Raw genomic sequence first — 23,346 nt, 5'->3', positions numbered from 1 at the left:
CTTATCCACCTCCCTACAAGGCTTGGGTTAGGATAAAACATAGATTATAACATATAAAACAATTTAAACACATAGGTTAAAACCATACACATAAAACACATTAAAATAACCAAAACATAAAATTTAAAATACAGTGGAACCTTGTTATACACTGGGGTTTGGTTCCAAGATCCCCCGTGTATAACAAAATCCGTGGATGCTCAAGTCCCATTCAATATAATGATATAGCAAAATAGTGTCCCTTATAAAAATGGAAAATCAAGGTTTGATATTTGAAATTTATACTTTTGAACATTTTCAAACTGTGTATGGTTGAATCTGTATATAAAAAATCAGTGTATAAGAAGGGCCGACTGTATATCAATTTAACATTCATAGTTTAAAATTGACAGGGTTGGCCTGCTGGAAGATACAGGTCTTTAATGCTGTTTTAAATTCAGAGAACATGTTTAGCTGTCAAATGTCTCCTAACAAGGCATTCCACATTCTTGGTGTGGCTGACAAAAATGTCCTCTGGGTGATAGTTCCCAATCTAGTCCAGGGTGGTTTACGTAAATGTCTCCCAGAGGACCTGAGTGTATTGAATGGATGATATGGGAGGAGACGATCCCGTAAGTTATCTGGACCCAAACCATGTAGGGTCATGGAGGAAATCAATATGGAAATCATATAGGAATTTTTTAGTTTCCCCACAATCTACATAGCATTCACCCTCTTTCTGTGTCCCTGCCCATGACCAAAGTGGCTGATGGAGAACAAAGAATTACTCAGAGCTGTATGGCTATGGTCCTATAAGCACTTATACAACAATGCTGTTGTATAACCACATATACAACATATGGTCTAGGAAGTCCCAGATTATGCCCTGGTTGTTCAAAATTTTGCTATAGGGATTAACCTCCACTCTCCACAAGCTACTCTACAGCCAAGGAGGAGGTGAGTCTAGCAACAAAATTTTGAACAACCAGGGCATAATCTGGGACCTCTTAGACCATATTCAGCATTGCAGAGTGTTGGGTTATTGCATGAGGTAAATAGTGAATTCATTTCTCTGCAATGACTAAAAAGGTTCAGTATGCAGAGGTAACCAGCCATTGAACTTTGCAGGAACAAGGGTGGTGCATGGATTTTGTTGTTGTTCTTTTGGCAATAATTTGCATTGATGCAAAATGTAACGACAACATGCTCCAAAAATGTTTTTGCCCAAATAATGTCTTCCAAATAATGAAAAAAAAAAAAGAAAGAAAGAAAGAAAGAACACGAAAAAAGAAAAAGAAAAAGAAAAGAAAGTCCTGAAATGGAGGGAAGGAGGGGGGGTCAAAAACTTTTGTATTCTTGCTCAGCGAGAGGGCTGAGCAGACGAAGTAGAAAAACTGGGCTTACGTCACTTTTTCCAAACTGGACTACACAGTCCAGTCCCAAGGTGGGCTGAATACCTATGGGCAGTCTCCCCCATGTAGCATCAACGAACATGCCATCTGAGACAGGTAATCTTGCCCAGCTGCCATTCCATTGGATGCCCTTTGTGACCAGCCACACAGTTGTATGGATGATACATCACCTGTACTATGCATCAATGTGCCCAGTGACACATTGACAAAACAGAGTTGGGAGGTCCCCTACACAAGCTCCCTCCCCCCCCTTCACCCCATGATCCCCTGTTGGACTGTCTGGTTTATGTATGTTTCAGTGACATCCACTGCATTGTTGGTGACCTGCCTGTTTATTGTACTGGTAGAATGGGTCACTGGTTAGCTGGCCACTCATGGGGCTGTGTGGATAAATGAAAAAACTGTATGGCGAGGAATGGTGCCAGTGGCTTCATCTCACCGGTCCCAGGGTGCTCCAGACTGCTTCTGTATGTCACCTGGGCTTTCTAGAATTCCCAGATTTGCACTGTGCTTTTCATATGCCGGTGTAATTGTGGGCGTTTTCAGCATTAAAGCAGAGCATCGGAGCTTCTTTTTGTTCTAATTTTTAGCTCCAGAGTCTGGCTTTGTGTCAGTTTCCAGTTAGGTACTGTGTATCATCTGACCAGGCAGGCTTAAAGTCAGTTTGAAGTCACTTTATTTTGCCAGTGTGGAAAACCTTAAGAAGAAAACTTTTGAATTTGTTTGCTTTCACATGCAAGAACAGCATAAAAAGATTTACATTTTGGCTTCCATCTATTCTCCCCACCCCCCGGCTATGTTGGCTAAGGCAGCTGGAATGTGCAGTCCACCAATATCTGTGGCATCACAGACTGTCCAACCTTGTGCTATACCAATGGAATGTAACATAAACTGCTGCTATGTGGAACACCCAATATACACTGGCAGAGCCATTTGCCACTCAGAAGATCAACCTAATGAGGAACAGCAAAAATGAGAAGAAATTGTTCCCCTTGAAGAAATCTATTCCACAGTTGCTTCCGTGCTTAAATGACTTACATTTTATCTTCCATGTGACCATAACCTTGGTGAAAAAGCCTATCATCTGAAGAAGATTTTTGCATGTTTCAATCCCTCTTGTACACATCTGATAGTCACAGTTGCTTTATGTGTGCATAATCCTGTCATCATCCAGAGAGGGTGATTAGATAACCTTGATTTTTCTCTTACAGTCTTAAGTCTTGTGAATTTAGCCTCATCAGCCTGCAGCAAACCAGAAGGTTTATGTTTAATAATTTGCATTTGTTTACAGTTCTACCATCTTTTTGGAGGAGATCTAAATTCAGCTGGTCTGGGCAATAAAAATGGTACATACTGTGACAGCATGGCCATCTAAGAGAATGATGAAATATCATGATACTGTACAAAAAGAGTTGCAAAAGCTAATGTGCATTGGGAGTCTCTGGGTTCAAAGAATAACTAAAAAATATTTTTTTCCAGCACTCCAGATATTAGATACAAATATAAACAACTTACACAAATCTTTGTTCTCAGATATCTTAAATTAGTTAAACCAAATATGTTAAGATCGCAGTGCTAAACATACTGCATGAAATCCAATGCAGCATTTTTCCACTGAAGGAGCTGCTTTCATTCTCCCTGCATTGTTAGAATTGCATTGCTCCCAGAACTAAGGAGTTTAATGTTTTGAGGTGTGTGCATGCATTATAATTAGAGATGTAATCATTCACTAATTTCATTCTCAAACAAAGAATATTTTTAGCAATTTTCTTTTTCTAAGAAAGTATTTAAAATCTGTAGTTTTAAAGACTATTCATAGTTTGGAGGGGGGATGTTCAGAAATATGATTTCCTGTGCAGAAAATGCAATTTTATGTGAAATAAACTGCAAATTTTGCACAGATTATGTCCTGAACTATAGAAATTCTCTTCAGTCCAGGTTTCTTCTTGATTGGTTTTACAGCAAGCAACATTTTTTTTTTACCATTTTCCAAATATATATTTTTAATGTTCTTTCTAGCCCTAGTAATAATGACATGCTGAAACTACTCATAACTGAGAAGTGGAGGAAACATGATCTGTGTTTCAGAACATCATCCTCAATTATGTTTGGTTTCAACAGGTCACTGTTATACAGATTTTTCTTAAAGAAAACTTTCTAAGCTTTGGTTGGGGGAGTCTCTGGAGCAAATTGGTGGCGCACAGAAGGCTGTAGTAGGGAGGACAGAAGGAGACAGAAAGGTAATTTATGTCATGTGAGCAGACTTCCACTCATGAAACATTGACTTCGTCTCACTTATTAAGGAGAAAATTCAGTTTAGCCCAGTAAATACTTATGTCTGAGTAAGCATATGTAAGGTCTTATTATAAATTTGCATAAACAGGTTTAGTAAAAGTTAAGCAGTTTTAGAAATTAAGAAGCAGATCAAAGGGGAAAAGGGGGATGTTATTAAGTAGACATATGTAACTGGTTTAAAGAATATATATAAATGTAGACACTGATGTGTTAAATTAATTACAATCTGAATATGATTGCTTTCTATAAATGTAACAAAACAAGGTGGCATTAGGCTATGGCTCTGGAGGCCAGGGTTTGAATCCTGGCTCAGCCATGTAAACCAACTGGGTGAACTTGGGCAAGTCACACATTCTCAGCCTCAGAGGGTGGCAATGGCAAACCCCTTCTGAAGAAACTTGCTTAGAAAACCTATGATAGGTTCACCTTAGGGCTGCCATAAGTCAGAAACAACTTGAAGGCACACAGCAACAATATGAAATTAGCAGAATGATTTTTAAAAAAAAATTATTGGAGGAATTGGAGCCTAGCATAAGACAATCTAAGGTTAAGTTCCTGATGGTTCAAGGCAGTGCTGGAAAGGCTTTTTCTCAGTCCCGCCGAGATCACAGGCTCGCTTGGTGAGGACATGATTGAGTGCCTTCTTGGTGGCTGCTCCCACCCTCTGCAACTGCTTTCCATGGGAGGCTAGACTGGCCCCCTCCCTGCTGAGCTTTCGCCAGCAAGTAAAAACCTTTTTATGCAAAGAGGTATTTGGTATATAATGCATAGCAGAGTGGTTTTTATGAAGCAGGTGGGTTTTTAGTTTGTTTTTAATTTTTGTATATCTTTATGTGATTTTATATTGGGTGTAGCTGTTTTGAATTGTTTTGAACTTTACTGAGATTTTAAATGTTTTGACTGTGAGCTGCCTTGGGTCTTTCCACCAAGAAAGGTGGCATATAAATGAAATAGATTAATTAATTAATTAATTAATTAATGATGGATTCTGTCTCCCAATATTTCCTCAATATTTGATGCTTGCTGATGGCTAGATAATGCAAAATGTTCTCAGTATTCAGCACAGAGAACCATTGCAGTGGATTAAGCCATGTCACTGTAAGTGAGTGAGTTAAGGCAAGAGACACATTTCAGGAGCTTTTAATAGGAGAAAAGATTATTCGTATGACTTTACGAATAGCCACCTGTTAAATTATATTGATTTATGTCAAACTGTTATTAGTAAGCTAATCTCTCTCTCTTCAGCGATCTTGGATTTTAAAAATGAAGGGAAATGTATTTTATAAAAGTAATAAAAAATAAATTCATCAATATGGAAAGGAGTTGGGGAAGGACATGGAATACTGAAAATGTTGGAATTGGGCATGTATATTGTACATACATGTATACCATATAAAGAGGTTTGGCAAAACAGGGAGACACCACTCCAGGAATATTTTTGAATATATGGCCGGGAGTAATAATTTCATTGCCAAAGCACCAGGAAAATTGATGTCCTTCTCCCCCCCCCCCCAGCAACAATATAGATTTCAAATTTTACTGGTATTTCTGGCAGCTGAAAAGTCAGTCAAGGAGGGTAATGAATAAGTCAAGTCAGGTTAGATCTTTTCTACTTGTTTGTTGAGTCTCTCCTTCAAGTTTTCTTTGCAAGGTTGTTAATATTTCTAATTTAAATATAAAGGTTGCCTTCCAGCTGACTCACAATCTTTTTTTCATGTGAAGCTCTTTGTGTTTTAGATGCTGAACATATACAGTCAGATAGAGTCACCACTGAACTGGATGGAATTGATTCTAAGGTAACTAAGCATAGGATTTCAGTTTGGTTTGTTTGCTTGTTTGTTTTGGATGCCTGCATTTTCTGCTGAAACTTTTAAATAAAATATTTGCTCCTTTCAGTATAAATAATAAAAGATTGAGTTTCTCTCTCTCTCTCTCTCTCTCTTTCTCTCCCTCTCCTGAAGATGTCCCTGTGGAGTTTCCTTGTGATAAAGTTGTGGAGACTGTGGTGAGGTTCTGTTCACTTTCAAATTTCCCCCTCAAAGACTTCTGTAAACATCATGTGAGGCAGGATTTTGCTTTACAAAAGCCATTAACAGTGGCTTATGATAATGGGATATGAAATCCAAAATATCTGGAGGGACATAGGTTGGGAACTCTGGATTAAATAGTTCTTTTGTTTTCTGATCCTACAAGACCATTCAAATAGCTGGATAGATAGATGGATAGATGGATAGATGGATAGATGTAGGAGGGATCTGGATAGCAATCTAGAGCTCTTAAATTGTTTGTAGTTGGGAAAGGTTCATTTTAGTAGACTATTTTATGCTTCCATTATAACATACATATTTCTGAAATCCATTTCTTTAAAAAAAAAATGAGAACAACTTGTGAAAAAATGCATTATTTATTTATTTATTTATTTCATTTATATATTGCCTTTCACTTAGAAAGGAACCCAAGATGGCTCACATATAAAATAATTTAAAAAGTTTACAATAAAAATGTAAAACCATTAAAATCATCTTGCTAAAGCAGTATAAAATTACATGAAACATAAAACACTTTTTAAAAAATAATAATAATAACATTACACATTTTACATAAAAGCCCCCCTGACATGAGTATAATAAGACAGCTTGAATGAAAAAGTCTTTACATGTCAGCAAAAGGAAAGCCAAGAGGGGGCCAGCCTAGCCTCTTGCAGAAGGGAGTTTCAGACGGTGGAAGCAGCCATTGAGAAGGCTGTCTCTCATGTCTGCATCAAGCAAGCCTGTGATGGTGGTGGAACCAAGACTAAACCTTCCCCTTGAAATTTCATATGGGGAGATACTGTCTTAAAGATGGTGATGATGATGATTTAGTCTGTACTGTATAAACTGCATTGAGCTTTAGAGGTCATGATGTACCCAGAAATGAACCGGTAGCTAGTGAAGCTCAAGAGAGTTATATGCTGCCTACTGGGCCCTGGTCAGCATTCTGTCTGCTGAATTTTAAACCTGCTGAAGATTCTGAGCTTTCCAAAGGCTTCCCCCACTGTGTGTTACAGTAGTCCAAATGGGATGTCGTCAAAGCATGTGTCACTGTAGCCATATCTGACATCTCGAGACATGTCAGCTGGTACACTAGTTTTAGCTGTGCAGATGAATTCTTGGCCACTGCTGAAACAACATCCAGGCTCAGAGCTGAATCCAGGAGACTATCCCAGCTGTGAGCCTGAGATTTCAGAGGACTGTTTCATACAGGGGAAATGTCTCATCATCCTGAAAAGAGACTAAAGTGGTAGCATCACAGAAATGCTTGAAGCTGTGTGGTTGCTTATCACATGCATGAGGAACACAGCGTGCATCCGATGGGAAAAATAGTGTGAGTGTGAATTTAATTATCACATGAGTATGTACCCATCAGGTTTGCGATTTTGAATTAGCGTGTTTGTGCATGCACAGAGCGAGGACTATCGCTTCATGATGATTTCATGCTTCCATTTCAATATGAGAGCTTCCTTCACCCCAGAGCTACTATACAGGCTGTCAGAGTCTATATAGGTCTATAGAAGGACTCAATGAACCCCCCCCCCCCCAAGTTAGAGGTGGAGACGAATAAGGAGGGATGCCCCATCCCCCCCCCCCCCCCCCCCCCTTTCACTCTTTCATCCTTGAAAAACAGCTGCTTTCCCCTCAGGAGCCAGGGAAGATAAAGGAGTAGCAGAAGCAAACTCACATTAAAGGATCATGGGAACTGGCCAAAATTATTCAAAAGATGGGGTCCAGGGAGGCCTTTTCAGTAATGTCTTCACCACAGCCTCATTTAGGCAGGATGGGAACCTCCCTTGTGGCAGTGGGGCATAAACCACCATAAGGTTTTCCATTCTACCATGAAAACAGGGTTGACTTCTCATGCCATATCTCCCTCTCCCTATTACCATCCACCATCATCCAGAGGGAGACAAAGGCAAGCCAGCGCCATCAGGCCTTACCTAAAAGAAGACCCCCCCTCCATCTACCATCATCCAGAGGGAGAGAAGGGCAAGCCATCCGGCCTGGAGGGAATGAAAAGGCAGACCCATCTCCATCGGGCCTAGCTTGAAGAAGAAGAGCCCTCCCTCCATGGCATCTGTAATCATCCAGCCTGGGAGGGAGTGAATAGGCAGGGCCAGCTCCATCGGGCCTGTACTTGATTAAAAAGTGGAGCCCTCCCTCTAGTCCATCTGTCTTGGTCCAGGCCTCAGAGAGAGAGAAGAAATGCTGGACCTGATCCCCTTCCCCACCACTCCTTTTGTGTCGTGTCTTTTTAGATTGTAAGCCTGAGGGCAGGGAACCGTCTAATTAAAAAGATTGTATGTACAGCGCTGTGTAAATTTACAGCGCTATAAAAATAAAGCTTAATAATAATAATAATAATAATAATAATAATAATAATAAATGGCTGCTCCCTGGACTGCTTGCTTTCCCATGCCCTTCTTATAGCACTAGTATTGCTGACAGGGAGGTTATTTAAAAGTTACAAACAACCCATTGAACCCCTCCCAACCAAAGGGATTGGCCATCACCTTTGCCCTTTCTCCTTCCACAAGGAGAGACCTCTAACTGGTGACCCCCTTTTGTGTCTCCTCCTGCAGCAGGCACCCAGATTTTATCCCCTTCCCAAGGGTATAGGTGGTCCTACCCGGTTATACAACAAGTAGTTGTCTGGGTGCCTGGAACCCGGTTCTGGAGGCCTTGCGCAGGCAGCAGTTCACCAGGAATGACTAACAGCAGCAACAAGCAAGTAAGCAGGCAGGCAGGCAGGCAGGCATACAAGTGGCAAACGTCTTTCCTGGGGTGGGCAGTGGGCTATTCTTCTCCTTCTTCCCTATGTGGCTCCCTATGTGCATGACATATCCTGCTTTGTAAGCTTTTCCTTCAGTGTGAGTTGAAAGATATGACATATGGTTTTTTGGGAGTCTGGTAGCTGCATGAAAGGAAGCAAAAAGAAAAGAATTTTGTAAAATTCTGCTAAAATGACCGTCAACTGTTAATGGCTCAGTCACAAAAATCGTCCTTCAAACTGAAGTGTGTAGTAAATAGTAATGAATCTATGTACTTTGTCAGACAGATTTGATTTGTCTACCAAATCCGAACTGACATACACACTCATTTACTCTTAGATAGTCTTTTGAAAATGCCATTCCAGCAAAGCATTAAAAAAAAGGTTATTTAGATTAGGCGGAGTTGCAAGATGAGTAGTACCTCAAGTTCATTGGCTTACATGAACACTCATTTAATTTCAACCGCTCCATTACACTGGGTGAAATAGTCCTTAAAAAGGAGAGAGAGACGAAGGTGTATATAAAAGCTGCAGAGACATATTAAAGGGAATATTGGAACTAACACACTGATGCTTCATTTTTTTTAAAAAAAATATCTATGCATTAAGGGAGAATGACATAAAGGCTATTTAGTACACAGAACAAGGTCTCCAGGCAATTTAAATGCAGTAAGATAACAGTCAAGTTCCAGTCTGTAAATCTGCTGGAGCCCAGTGCTGTCCTTGCATGATGGCAGAGCAAGCATTATTATGGATAGTATTACAGATGTTGCCACCCAGTATGAATTCTTTTAGTTAATCCCAACCTAAGTAGACTGTTGTATGATGTGACAATATTTAAGTAAATTCCAGATTCAGCGGCGCTATATTAGTTGTGTTTAATACAGTTGGCCCATCCCTCTGGACCTTGCCGTGTAAGGGAAATACAGCACAAACTCAAGCCCCATTAGAAACAATGGGGCTTGTTCTGGCGGTGTGGACCTGGTGCACCGCAGGGTATGCGCCACAGGCGTGTGCCCCATTGTTTCTTCTGGGGTGTGGGAGAAGCCTTTCCAGCGTGGCTTCCAGCATATGACGGGAGCCGCATATAGCGTGCCCACGAATGACGCAGGCACACTGTAATAGAATTCATGTCACTATCTGGTAACAATTACACAAATCTAGTCATGTTCACTTTCACTGTTTTCTTTGTGAGGCAGGAAAAGAGCAAACCCTTGCAATCATCTTACAAGTACAGTTCCACCCTGATCAATGTATGAACTGAAGGGAAGAGACTGAGCTTTATATGCTCAAAATACTCAAAGCTGAAAATTAAGCACAAGTAAGAAACAGAGTATTGTGGTGGGAAGGGGGATGAGAAAACAACATCGGACTTTTGCAAAATAAGGCAAGAACTAGTAATTTTGCCCCCACCACCACCACCACCATGGTAATGGGTAATGTACTAGTTACTCTGGAAATCATAGCCCAGAAGGCCATTGAGGGGGACTTCTGCCCATTTTAAAAATATTTTGAGTGTATTTAAAATAAGTATTAAAAATAATGAAAAGCTATGCTATTAACACATTATTAACAACCTGCTCCTAAGGTAACAAGTAATGCTAGCAAGTAATTTTAATTTTCTTTTCTTTTAAAGGTGCGAGAAATAACACATTGCATTTTAAAATGCCATTCCAAGCTTGAGGAGTGCCGTTTTGGGACTTAATGAAATCCTCAATGCTAAATTCCAATTAGTCAATGAGTCAATACTCTTCACAGAATCCCATACGCAGTCCATCAGCCTCACCCAAAGCCCCTTGTTAAGACCACTGTTTGAGGAGACTGTGTGTGTATCTTTCTTTCATAGCAAAGTAGCATAGATAACTCCCATGACTGAGTCTCTGTGCCATCCTTTCTCAGCCTTCGACCCCCAACATCTTGTTTTGTCCCAACTTCCACCATTTCTGACACTGGCCATGCTAGATGTGGGTGATAGGGGTTGTAACCTAATGCCACCTGTGGAACTGAGGGTGTCATAAGTAGAGCTGGATAAGGCTGCTGTGTGTCATTGAGGTGAAATTATAATATGTTGTGCTGCATACCAGCAACTTATCTATGACATGAGACTCGTCACTATGTAGTGTTTATGACTATGGGCTGTCATGTACCTGTACTGATCTCACAAGCAGTGCTACCCATAGAAATAAGTGTCATATATAATTGGGACAGATTCAGCCCTGACCTTGTGACAAATTTGGCCACCACTCACATATTTGGCTTTCTAATGCCAGTCTTCTGCTCCACCTGAAAATGGTGTGTCATTGCATTTGCTCGTACTTATTTTTGTCCTTATTGTGTTTTGCCTTCACTCTCTTCTAATTCTTTTCTTCTGCTGTCAAAATTTATATTGCAAGCTGACTGGGACACAGTTCTTTCCTTTTTTAAAGTATCATGTACATTAGTGATGTTATTGCTCTTACTAGCAAATGTTGCTTCCCAGATTTATTGAGAACATTATAGAAAGTCTGCACTAATTCTTCAGACTAATTTTAGCAGATATACTTTTAATGGAATATTTTCCTTAATTTTGCTACTTTATTTTCTTCCAATAGGTATAGGTGAATTTGGTTTTATGTGATTCCTTTTTTAGGGAATTCCGAAATAACTTTGCTAAATTTTTTCATATCTGGAATATCATGAACAAAACTACCTAAAATAAAAGGACATTTCCTCTCATATATACTGAAAATACTCAATTGGAGCAAATATTTGCAGCTGGCAATTTAAAACAACTCAATTTTTGCAGGTACCATTTCTCAGAAACTTAGAAAATATTATATTATTATGCAGAAGCAGTCCCTTCAAAACTTCCCATTTAGTATTCTCAATATGAGGCAAATGTCTTCCCACAACTCCCCCATTGGCCCTCTTTTAATTGGCTTATCTAAAAAAGAAAAGCCAATACTTTTCAGACAGTTGGCAGCAAAATCCCTCAGGACCCCAGGAAGCATAATTCCCTTTTTAAAATTCTTCACATTTATTAATGACTGAAAAAAAACACAAAACACTTAAAATTGCTCAGTAGGCCTCCCCTCTTGTGTGTTGTATTCTCATTCATCTTCATAGTAAACCTCCAGCATTTTTCCTGTTTATGTTTTCAAACTGTTAACCTGACTAATCATTAGTAAGTCCATCGTAATACAAATTAGCTATAGTCATAGATATTCCCTATGACTGCCACTGTGATGCTGAATGTTGCATTTTCTATTTTCAGTGGAACCAGTGGCCCTCTTATACTCCATAATTATAGAATTGCAATTCCACTTGAGCTCCTATAACAATATGCTAAGCAATTCTGGAGGCTGTAGTTTGGTGAAACATTAAACCAGTAGTTCCTAGTCTTTGGTCCTCCAGATTTTGGATTTCAGCTGCTATAATTCCTAACTGCTGGCCAAGATGACTGGGCCTTCTGGGAGGACCAGAGTTTGAGAATCACTGCATAAGACTCTCTGGCTGAGAATTCCCTGCACTACAAATTCCAGAGTTCCATACAGTGGGGCCTTGGTAGTTAAAGTGGAATTATAGCTATAATTGTGTAGTGTGAAAGGGACCTAAGAGTGAAAAAATAGTTGTGACTCTTCCCTGCTATTTCTTCTACATCTGTGTTTCATCTCCTGCTCCCTCTCCTCTCCAAAAATCTTGGTAAATTTGAAATTTTGGTTTTGATCATGAAAATCCCTAAGATCATGTCCTCAATAAGAGTCTAAAATTCAGGCAGTGCATACCATTACACAATGCATACTTGCCCAGTTGCAGAAAGATGTTTGGGAGACCACACCTGAAATATGTGGTATCCTTGACCATCTCAAAGAGTCCTGAGCAACAAAATTAACACTCATTGTGAAGATACTTAACAAAAAAATAGATTGCCAAATTAAAAATCTGCCACAATCAGAATGTTAAAAACAGAAATAAATTTATTAATGCAAGTGTTTACCCAAGTCTGTAAGAAGCAGGGAACAAGACCAAGTATATTGTTATTTTAAAGATTTGTCTATTCACTGTGCTATTCCCCAGTCTTTTTTTTGGGGGGGGGGAATCAATATAGGAGGCACAATTCAGTTTGGGGGCCTAGCTCAGAAAAGTAGCAAGGCTCTCAGCCTTTGCTTTCTCCCTCTCCAATTGTTCACAGTGGCTGCTGCTTAGTAAGTTGAGACTGGCAAAAAATGTATGATCTTTAAATATTCTCTACACTATTTAGTATTTAGGGATCATGAATACAAATCAGCTATGAATGTGGATCTCTGTTAATGTATGAAATCAGAGCATTTTTCCAAATAAAATACAGATGTATTTATACAGCTCTATATAAAACATTTAGTTTCACTCAGCAAGATTATACACTGAGTACGTTGGGTATGACTTTGAGAATTTCCTGTTTACCATCTACATACACATAATGACATTTTTACTAATGGAAGATACCATTGTTATTCTTCTTAGAGAACCATACCATTGCCTATTAAGGCAATAAGTGATACGTTTAAGTGAAGTCATCATGCATGCATGCATGCTTTATATATGCATCTTTAAAGATGGAGGTTTTTCCACAGTTATCCTGAAATGAGGGGGAAAGAAACAAGACCAAATTATACATCTATTTTAAAGACGCATCTAGTTACTTTCCTAAGCTGTGGCGATCCAGAAGTGTTCTGTGGGTGGGTAGGTAGGGGGGGCATGAGGAATTTATTTCTAGTCTAAGGTTCAAGGCTTGTCTTGGTTTGAGTTGTCCAGACCCTCTGCAAGGCAGATGCAACATATCCTCTGGAATACTCACAGTGAGGTATGGCTGATCAGAAAATTGTGTACATTTAAAAGTACACATAGAAAAACATGGCCTAAATAAATTGAAGGCATCTTATCCCATCTGATCTTGGAAAGTAAGCGGGGTCAGGCTTGGTTAGTACTTGGATGGGAGAGTTCCAAGGAATACCACGTGCTGTAGGCTATATTTTTGGAGAAAAGAACTGGCAAAATCATCTCTGAGTATTCTTTTGCTAAGAGAGCATATGAAATTTATATATATGTATGCATGCATGTGCCTTCAATTCATTTCCCTTCAATTCAATTCACAATATATGGTGATATATTGACAAGTGAATTGCAGGCACATGCATGCACACATATAGAACAAACAGGGACATTTCACAACTGACTAGCACTGCAGTCACACCATGGATCCATCTACCCTCATATCACTTATTTTTCAGGCAGGATTCTTTCCTAGCCTTATCTGGGGGACCCTGGTATTCCTGAAGGTCTCCTCTCAAAGTGTTAACAAGGACTGACTGTTTAATTTTTGAATCAATAATGAAAAGAGTACTGAAAAGCACGTTGAGGAGACAAACTCCATGTGCTCTAACATGACCGACTGTTTATTCCATGTTAAAAAAGCTTTTTTAACACTGAGGAAACAGTTGACCATCCTAGAGCACAGGGAGCATGTCTCTTCACTGTTTTCTAGTTTTGTAATCAAGTCAAATAAGGTATATGACAATATGGTTTGGAGTAAACACACTTTAATCAACAGCAGGATATACTGAAGTGAAATGTGTTTTTTTTTAAAGTGTGCATATTTGTGAACATTTGAAAGAATAAGCAAAGAAATGGATGGCTCAAGTACCAGCATGGTATAGTGGTTTGAGTGTTGGACTATGACTCTGGAGAACAGGGTTTATTTCCTAGTTCAGGGGTAGGCAACCATTTTGAGCCGGGGGCCGGGTTGCTGTCCCTCAGACAACTGGGGGACCGAAGCCAAAAAATTAAATAATTAAAAAAATTTAAATAAATAAATAAACCGGGACAAATATAGGACAACATTTTCAAATGGTGGACACTTTTTTTAAAAAAGTGGAGGACACGCAAAAAAATTTGCTGATTTTTTTAAAAAGTTAATATAAATGCATGTTTCTGAGGCGTCTAAAGACAATTTCCCCCCTTGCCCCTGTGCGCGAGAGGCCAAAGGCCCCGGCAGCAATCAGCAGCAGGACTGGGCTGGGGCCGGTCCCAAGGCCTCGCCGGGCCGCATCCGGCCTGTGGGCCACAGGTTGCCTACCCCTGTCCTAGATTAAGCATAAAAACCCATTGGGTAACCTTGGACAAGACACACACTCTCATTCTCAGAGGATGGCAATGGCAATCCCCCTGAAGGTACTTGCCAAGAAAAACCCATTACAGTTTCACCTTATGCTTTCCATAAGTCAGAAATGACTTAGAGGCACACAACAACAACTACAATAACAATCCCTTCTCTCCCCCACCTCCATAAAAAACCATATCAAATCAGGCATGAATTAAATATGGAGGTGAGGAAGGAAGGATGTCAGTGAATAAGGACATTATGGATGTGCAACACCTGATTGCAGGCTCTGAAGCAGTTCGAAATATAGGGCCACTTCCTGCACATGTGAGTTGTTTAGCAGTGATAGCACAGAAATTCTTGGAAGCACTGCTCTAATCATTCTCTTTATACCTCTATCTCCTTTTTCTATTAGACCTTTATAGTATATGGCTTTCAGCATGTGTCTAATTATATTTCACACTGTATCTTAAATTTTAGTTTTGCTTAGCCATAAATTGCAGTGATGACCACTATAACAATGCCTGGAACTCCCAAAATGTGTGTTTGGTCACAAAAAGACTCTTTCATCTCAGTTCATCTTCTGTATTTTCAAGGAGATCAGCACATGGTGGACAGGATGTCATTGGTCCCTGTCCTGTCATTCCCATGCGATCACGGGAAGGACTTTCACATGACATCACGCTTATCCGGACATTGTCCTCTCCAGAAAGCATGAGTGACAGTGATTGTGTGAAAACCTTTCAAATGATGTCATGCTGATCCTGCCATTGTCCCGTCATTGAAGTGGTATTGCCTTGGCATTTTGCATTAATGGGAGTTGGCATTAATGCAATGCCACTTCAATGACAGGACAATAACAGGATCAGTGCATATGATATGAAAGTTTTTTGCATGATTTCCACACACACCCCTGCAATGAGATAAGAATGGGAGAGTGATCCTGACCTTGTTCCGTCTGAGTGTGATAATCTCCTTGTGGTGAGTCACATCCTCATACTGTTCCTCTGCCTGAAACTACCTCCTTCTTAGTTACAAGCTAGGAAGCCTAGAATCTACTTTTTAAAAAAACAAACTTTGCAACTTTGCTTGCTTTCTAATTTTGAAAGATTAGTCTTTCTGGGACATATACGAAATTTAAGTCTTTTACTATTTAAATGTTGCTGAAGGACTTTGCCTCTTTACAGAAGCAGACTCAGTCTTTCCCTAAAAGGGGGAATAATACCCCAGGAAACTACTCCTAACTAGTAATTAGGTGGAAATACTATTTGAAAATAGTTGGAAAATGATCAAAAATGTGTTTCTCAAGTGTTGGGAAACCCTGATGATGAGAATCCTGGCCTGATGAGAATCTTCACAGTTTGGGTCTTGCTCTATAGGGAGTGGGGTGACACATTTTTGTTCATAATAAGACCCAAGCTGCAAATAGTCTTCAAAGTTTCACAGTTTTCCAAGACTTTCGTGTGGTGGAAAGAAAATAGCTAAAATTACTTATTGCTTCCTTCGAGAATGAAATTAGTGGAGAATGACATCCCTACTCCTAACCTAACAGGAATGGAAAATACTTAATAAAATAGGAAATGCAAAGCAGCACAAAAAATTTCATGTATGAAGTGAGTTTTATCTCTCCAACAGCTGTGAGACTAACAGCCTCAACCTATGCAGTTTTACTTAGTGATTCAAGTAACATTAAAAGAATGGATGGTAACAGGTTGTCATTAGGGATGAAGCTGCTGCATACATCACCTTTTCCCTTCAACATTAGGCCCATAGCTTATGAGTGGTTTGGAGCAATGGCATCAATTGAATAATTGATAATGTGGCCCCACAAATGTGCACATCCTTAGTGTGTAGGTGGGAGGCATTGCCTTCATGACCCATTTTGTGAGCTTCCAGAGATATTCAGTTTGAGGAAGTGAATGCTGGACTAAAAGCACTGAAAGTCCTAAAAACCATCTTACCTGACAAAAGAAGTAACATCTGGGGCAAAATGGAGGCCTGTGACTCTAGCTTTGGCCCCATACAGACAAGCCAAAATAAAACTGCTTTGGGTCACTTTGGAGGTATGCTGTTTAAATGATGCATGCATCGTAAGACTCCGGAAGCCGCACCAAAGGACTGGATCACAGCTTTGGCACAGATTCTGGCCTCTTAGGATGTGTGCATCATTTAAATAGCATAACTTCAAAGTGACCCGAAGCAGCTTCATTTTGGCCTGTCTGTATAGGTCCTATGTCACTTTTCTTCTCCTTCATGATTTTTTAAATATTTTTGCCAGATGAAGAAGTCAGTGAAGATTCAGAAGCTTGCATGACATATTCTGTTCATTTTGGTTGGCCACTTCTTGATCTACGGTTTTGTGGATTTGGGATTTAGTTGTATATTGGTCGAGTGTGTCAGTGCTGCCCTGCAACATTGTCAGTGCTGGCTATGGAACATTAAGCTGCCTGGTAGAACCTCTCCCACTCCCTGACCTTCTTGATCTCTTGCACAACAAAAGCAGATCAGATAGCAATATTAACCTTATTTCAGTATTGGCAACAGAGAGTGCTTTACTGTATGGGAGCAACAGGGAAGCCAATAAATAAACAGGGGACTGCCAGTAAATAATATTGCACAACAGAAATGTCATATAAAGAATTAGAAAAAAAATCCTTAGAGCTACAGAAAGAAATACCACAGTTTCCCAGCACATTTACCCTGTCTATAGGTGCCCTCATTCTGTATAATGGGAGTTGGAGTAGTGCAATTGCCTACTTCTGGGATGAGGCATTTCCAAGATAAAGCAATTTTTAAGGGTCTCAAGAGACCCAGGGTAGTACCTGATAATCTCACAATATACTGCTTCAGGTTTTTGAAATATTTCCATAATTTTTACTCTTACACATAAAATGTTTTCTTTTCTTTTTCTTTTTTCTTTTTGGTATAAGATTGCCACATATCCTGGATTTTAGGTGAGAAACAGTATGTGTTTCTGCTTTCATATATATGTGAGACAGTTTTTAAAAATGTCTGTCTGTTTCAAATGGATGTTAGTATTCTTGCTTTCACTTCTTGATCTACTTCTGCTTTTACTTCTGTGCATTCTAATTTAATGTGATTTTTTTCCTATATAGATTCATATTTGATAGTCTATAAAATTTTCTCTTTGCCTCTCTGGTCATTGTCACTGTTCATGCAACACAATCTCCATCCAGCTGTAGCATCTGGAAGTGAAAACATAAACCTTCATGGGACAAATTAGACAGGCGATAATGACAGTAACAATAAAGCAAAGTGCATTATATAAGACATGTTTTGGTCTTGTGTCACTGAGTTCTCCCTTCCCTTCCTGGGTAATGTGTAGATAGTCGCATCCGCTTCCACATATCACTAACCTTTAAAGAGTGCACATGAAACTCAATATTCTCCCCAACCATCTGGCTGCTGAAAATCTCAGTTAATAGCAACGGTGGAATCTGAGCTGTGGCAAGTCTCCATCTTAAATCTGGTGGGACCCAAACTTCAATCTTGCCTCATAAAGGATGCTGATGTCCATATCTATTAATCTCAGCAAAAAGCATTCCAGCAAATAACCTATTTAGCGTCCATCAGACAAAGGCTGGCATAAGTGGGTTGAGACAGGTGTCTGAAATATGACCAAAGCTTATTATATTAGCAGAGGTATCTCTGCTGAACTAAGTGCTTTAGTGAATGGTTTTTTTGGCATTATTTTCTTTTTGGTTATTGCCTTAGTTACAGTTTGGGATGCTGTAAGGAATCAATAGTGACAGATATAGTGCTGATTCATAAATATCCGATTCACCACTGAGAATATTTTTGAGTCAACATAGGATAGTACAGGGATGACTATTTGGTTTGTGGGATGTGTGTTCTCCCCTAGAATGTTTTAAGGGCTCTGGCCTCCCATGAGCCCCACACACCCCTCACCAGAACTTAAAAAAATAAAAGTCTTGAAATGTAAAAGAAAAGAAAAGAAATGTGGAAAAAACCTATCAACATAGATATATGTTGAGACAATCAATGAGAATCAAATTTGCAAATATTCTATACATCATTTTTGTGGGGGTTTTGGGCTGTGTTCTGGTAGAGTTTTCTAGAGTTCATTTCAGGGTTTTGTCAACTCTCAACTCATTCCTGCTATGTATGTTGGATAATGTTAAATTCTGACCCATTTCATCCTTATACAGCAAATGAGACAACTTTTCAAAAATCATTTTTCATCTCCAGTTTAAATATATATTTATCAAATGAAACCCTCAACCCTGTTCCTCTGATTTTGGAAATGCTGAGTGGAAATGCTGAAATGAATGAAGTTCACCTACAAGGCAAGTGTAATGAAAAATATATTCTGTTGCCTAGTCAACTAGGAAAAACTGCATTTCATCTGGCTTTCATGCTAACAATGGACAACAAAACCATGGCCACTGCAGGAAGGCAGCATTGTGCAGCCAATCAGTTGCCTTAAGCAGGCATTTGCTCTTTCTTTTATCCTGCCAAAAAGTGACTGACATAATGTAATCTTGCTCTCACCATGTAAGCCCTAATTGGGGAAGATCACCCACCAAAGGAGAAGATAAAGTGGCGTAGAAATGTGGAAGGGAAACACTGTTGTTACATGCAAGCATAGGGAATTTTTTAAAAAGAAAATCTTTCCCTTTCCTTCTGCCAATTAGGTGATATTATGATTTTGTCCTATTTTTAAGGCCCTTTGTGGCTGAATTTTGATGAAGTCAGATCACCAGATCACCTTGAACTAAAAAAAAAGGTTGGGCAGAAACAGCAATGTAAGCACATGAGTAAGGCACCAATCCTGCTCCTGTATTTTGTTTACCAGATGTGACTCTTGACCCTATTTTTTAGGATGGTGGATCCACTGGGTTTTATGGAAGATACCAGATGTGGATTTACTGCCTTGAAATAATGGAGCCATCCACTGCATCTAGTTTAGACTTCCTTTACACCTCTCCCTATTGAGACCTTGCCATGTTGAGTTCATGTGCATCTGAGTAGAACCCTTAGTACAAAGGTGGTCCAGCTAAAGGAAGGTATGTAGGGGTAGTGTGCCCTAGAACAGATGAAGGCCTAAGGCTATCCCCACTCCCTCCAAGCCCTATTGAACATTTAGCCTGCTGTTCTCAGCCCCCTGACCACAGCTGTGCTCATTCTGTTGTTTTCAAGCTTTTCAAAATAATGCCTTTACCTGCCTCTCTGTGTAAGAGCCCTTGATACCAGAATCTTGTAAAGAGATTGGCTATATCTGACTGTGCTCTCTGAGGTTGTTTTTGGTTCTGCTTTGCATTGGTGCAATCAATCACTGAAAGGATGAGCTAGTTGCATCGCCTGTAAAGCAACGTCAGAGCCCCAGGCCCAGACACTGCGCTAATGAAATAAACAATGAGAAACACAGGAAAGTAAAGTGGACTGAAATTGGTTTCTTCAACCTGTAATCAGACTTGACTGGCAAAAAAATGAGTTCTCAGTAAAGGAGTCAAGTCCATGGCTTAATCCCAGATGTGTTGAAGACCTAATACTCCTTTATTGCACATGATCAGTAACATCCTTTTTCGAATGGTGCTGACAGCATGAAACTGATGGTGGCATGCGGCAGCTGATACTGAGGACAGTAAGACTTAGACTTTGTGGGAAGAACACTACCCTTTTCAGATTAAAAGCTTTCACTGTCAGATCTCTGCTTTGTCTCATCCTTGTTCCATTGGTTGTAGGAAAATAATGGGGGTATGGAAAAGAGGATTTTCACTGACCAAACATTTTACCTTCTGCATTAAGTAGCTTTAAAATGTGTTAATAACTAGATCAGTTACCAAGAACTGGGTATTTTATAAATCACTCTTCTTCTCCTTGGCAGCCTTTGCATGTCTCTGAATACAACTTTCACCATCCCTTGAAAACACGAATAGTCCAATGGTAGCTGTAATACAATCCATATAGAGGATACCAGGTTGGGGAAGGCAGTTCTTACTGCCACAGGCAGTAGTGAATTATTTATTATTATTATTAAACTTTATTTCTAAAGCGCTGTAATTATACACAGCGCTGTACAAAGTCGGTAAAATTAAAGAGTATATAAAAGCCTGCCCAAGGCGTACACTCTAAGATAGTAACAATTAAAAGAGGAATAGATAAAATTACCATATAGAAAAGAAAAACAAATTAAAAACATCAAATATAAAACAAATCACATCACATCAAATTTTATCAGACAGCCAGCTGACAATCACAAATTCCCTGAGAACGCTTCCCTAAACAATATGGTTTTCAGCTCTGTCTTAAAGCTGGTTAGGGAAGTGATGAGCCGTGCATGCAGAGGAAGAAGGTTCCAGGAATGAGGGGCAGCAAGAGAGAAGGGACGGATCCGGGATGGGGCAGAGAAGATCCTGGGTTGAGAGAGGAGACTTTGGCTACTAGAGCGGAGAGTGCGAGTAGGGATGTAGGGAGAGAGAAGATCGGTTAAATAAAGAGGGGCCAGCCCATGCAGGGCTTTAAAGGTGAGTAGCAAAAGTTTGTACCTGATGCGGAAAGGAAAAGGGAGCCAGTGAAGGGAGGACAACAGAGGGGAGACATGATCATAATGGTGAGCGAGTGAAATAATGCGTGCAGCTGAATGCTGAACAGAAATTAATGGGTGGAGATGAGAGAGGGGAAGCCCTGCCAGGAGGAGGTTACAGTAGTCTAGTCGTGAGACCACTAGGGCATGGACCAGTGTTTTTGCGGTAGAAGCTGAGAGATATGGACAGATTTTGGCAATATTATAGAGAAAATTTTTACAGACTTTGGCTGTAGTCTGGATCTGGGGGATGAATGACAAAGAGGAGTCAAAGATGAAACCAAGACTGCGGGCTTCCTGGACCGGCTGGATAGAGATGTTATTGACAGAAATAGAAAAGGAGTAGTGAAGGGTGGGCTTAGGAGGGAAAACAAGAAGCTCGGTCTTGGACATATTGAGCTTCAGACGCCGATGGTGCATCCAGTGGGAGACAGCTGTTAGACAGGATGACGCTTACTGCTCTAGCTCTGGCGAAAGATTAGGGGTGGAAAGGTACAGCTGGGTATCATCGGCGTACAGATGGTAGGAGAAACCAAAAGAACTGATAAGTTTGCCAAGGTAGAGTGAAAGACAAAAAGTTTGCTCAAATTTACAGTCATCCCTTCCCTTACGCAGGGGATCCATTCTCGACCCCCCCCCACACACACACTTAAGGGAAAAAACACAGATGCTCAAGACCCATTCAAATGAATGGGGCTCATGCATGTGCTGGCATGGCAGTGGCACACAGGGCAAACACCCCGGGAGCGTGCACCATTGTTTTCTTCTGGCGCGGCTTCCAGACTATGCTGGAAATCACATAAAACGAGCCCGCGTATGATGTGGGCACACTGTATTATGTATTTTATTAATTTATTTAATGTATATACAGTGGTACCCCGGGTTACGAAAATAATTCGTTCCGCCGCCGCGTTCGTAACCCGAAATCCTTCGTAAGCCGAAAAAGCCATAGGCGCTAATGGGGAAAAGCCGCGATTTCGTGCCAAAAAGCACCGAAAAGCACCAAAAAAATTTTCGTAACCCGAAATAACCTTCGTAACCCGGAACAGTTTTTTTCAATGGATTTTTTTCGTAACCCGGAAATTTCGTAAGGCGGCACATTCGTATCCCGGGGTACCATTGTATTGTTTTCCTGCAGTACAGGACTGCAATGCTATTGTACAATATTGTGAGAGTTCCCTCTGGCAAACAATTAGGCCAAAAGACTGGGATTCATCTAAAATATAGAAATAATAGTTTGATATTACTTTCACTGACATGGCTCAAGCCAACAGAATCCTGGGATCTGTAGTTTTGTGAGGTATCAGCACTCTTTGGCAGAGCTAAAGTCTATGTAAAACTACACATTCCTTTCATATGCACATCTTGGCATTATGAGACAGTTTTCTTCACTGCCCATCACAATTGCTGCTCACCACCACAGCTGAGACTGCAAAAGAATGCAACAATCCAATGAAGGACAGAAGGCTGAGGTGAAGTAAGGATAATGTAGGAAATATAACAACTAATCTCCATCCTCAGGAAATGCTCTCAGAATTATGATAAATTTCATTGACAGAATGGTATAGTCTGGCTGCTTCATCCTCAGAAAATACAATTTTAAAAGAGTTAGCCCTCTGTATCCACAGATTCTTTATCCTCCGATTCTACCATCCATGGCTTGAAAATATTCAAAATACTGTATGTAAAAATTCCAAAAAACAACCTTAAGGCCTCAACAGACCCGCATAAAGAGTCTGCCTCAGGGCAGAGTGGAGGAGTGCTGTCTGCATGCTGGCCACCCAGACACCACCCCCATGCCGCCCACCTGACCAGGTGGTGGGTGCTGTTACAACACATCTTCAGCACAATGCTTACATGTGTTGTGCCGAAGAAGTGGTGAAAAGTCGCCATTGCTGCAGCTGGGGTGCCTTTTCCACAGTGCTTTTGCAGCTCCTCTTTGCACCACGGAAATGCTAGATCAGGGCTGCAGTGTATAGTTGCTGTGGACCTGATCTGGTGATGAAAAAGGCAGTTGCAGCCAACCCCTTAGGGTTGATCTGTTCAGCCCCTTTGATTTTGCCAATTTATTTTACTATCCCATTGTACATAATGAGACTCGAGCATCCACAGATTTTGGTATCCATGGGGGAGTAAGGGTCCTAGAAGCAAATACCAGGGAATACCATCAG

This window comes from Sceloporus undulatus, chromosome 4 (genome assembly GCF_019175285.1).
Source record: "Sceloporus undulatus isolate JIND9_A2432 ecotype Alabama chromosome 4, SceUnd_v1.1, whole genome shotgun sequence".
Classification (NCBI taxonomy): domain Eukaryota; kingdom Metazoa; phylum Chordata; class Lepidosauria; order Squamata; family Phrynosomatidae; genus Sceloporus; species Sceloporus undulatus.
This window is presented reverse-complemented; position numbering follows the sequence as displayed.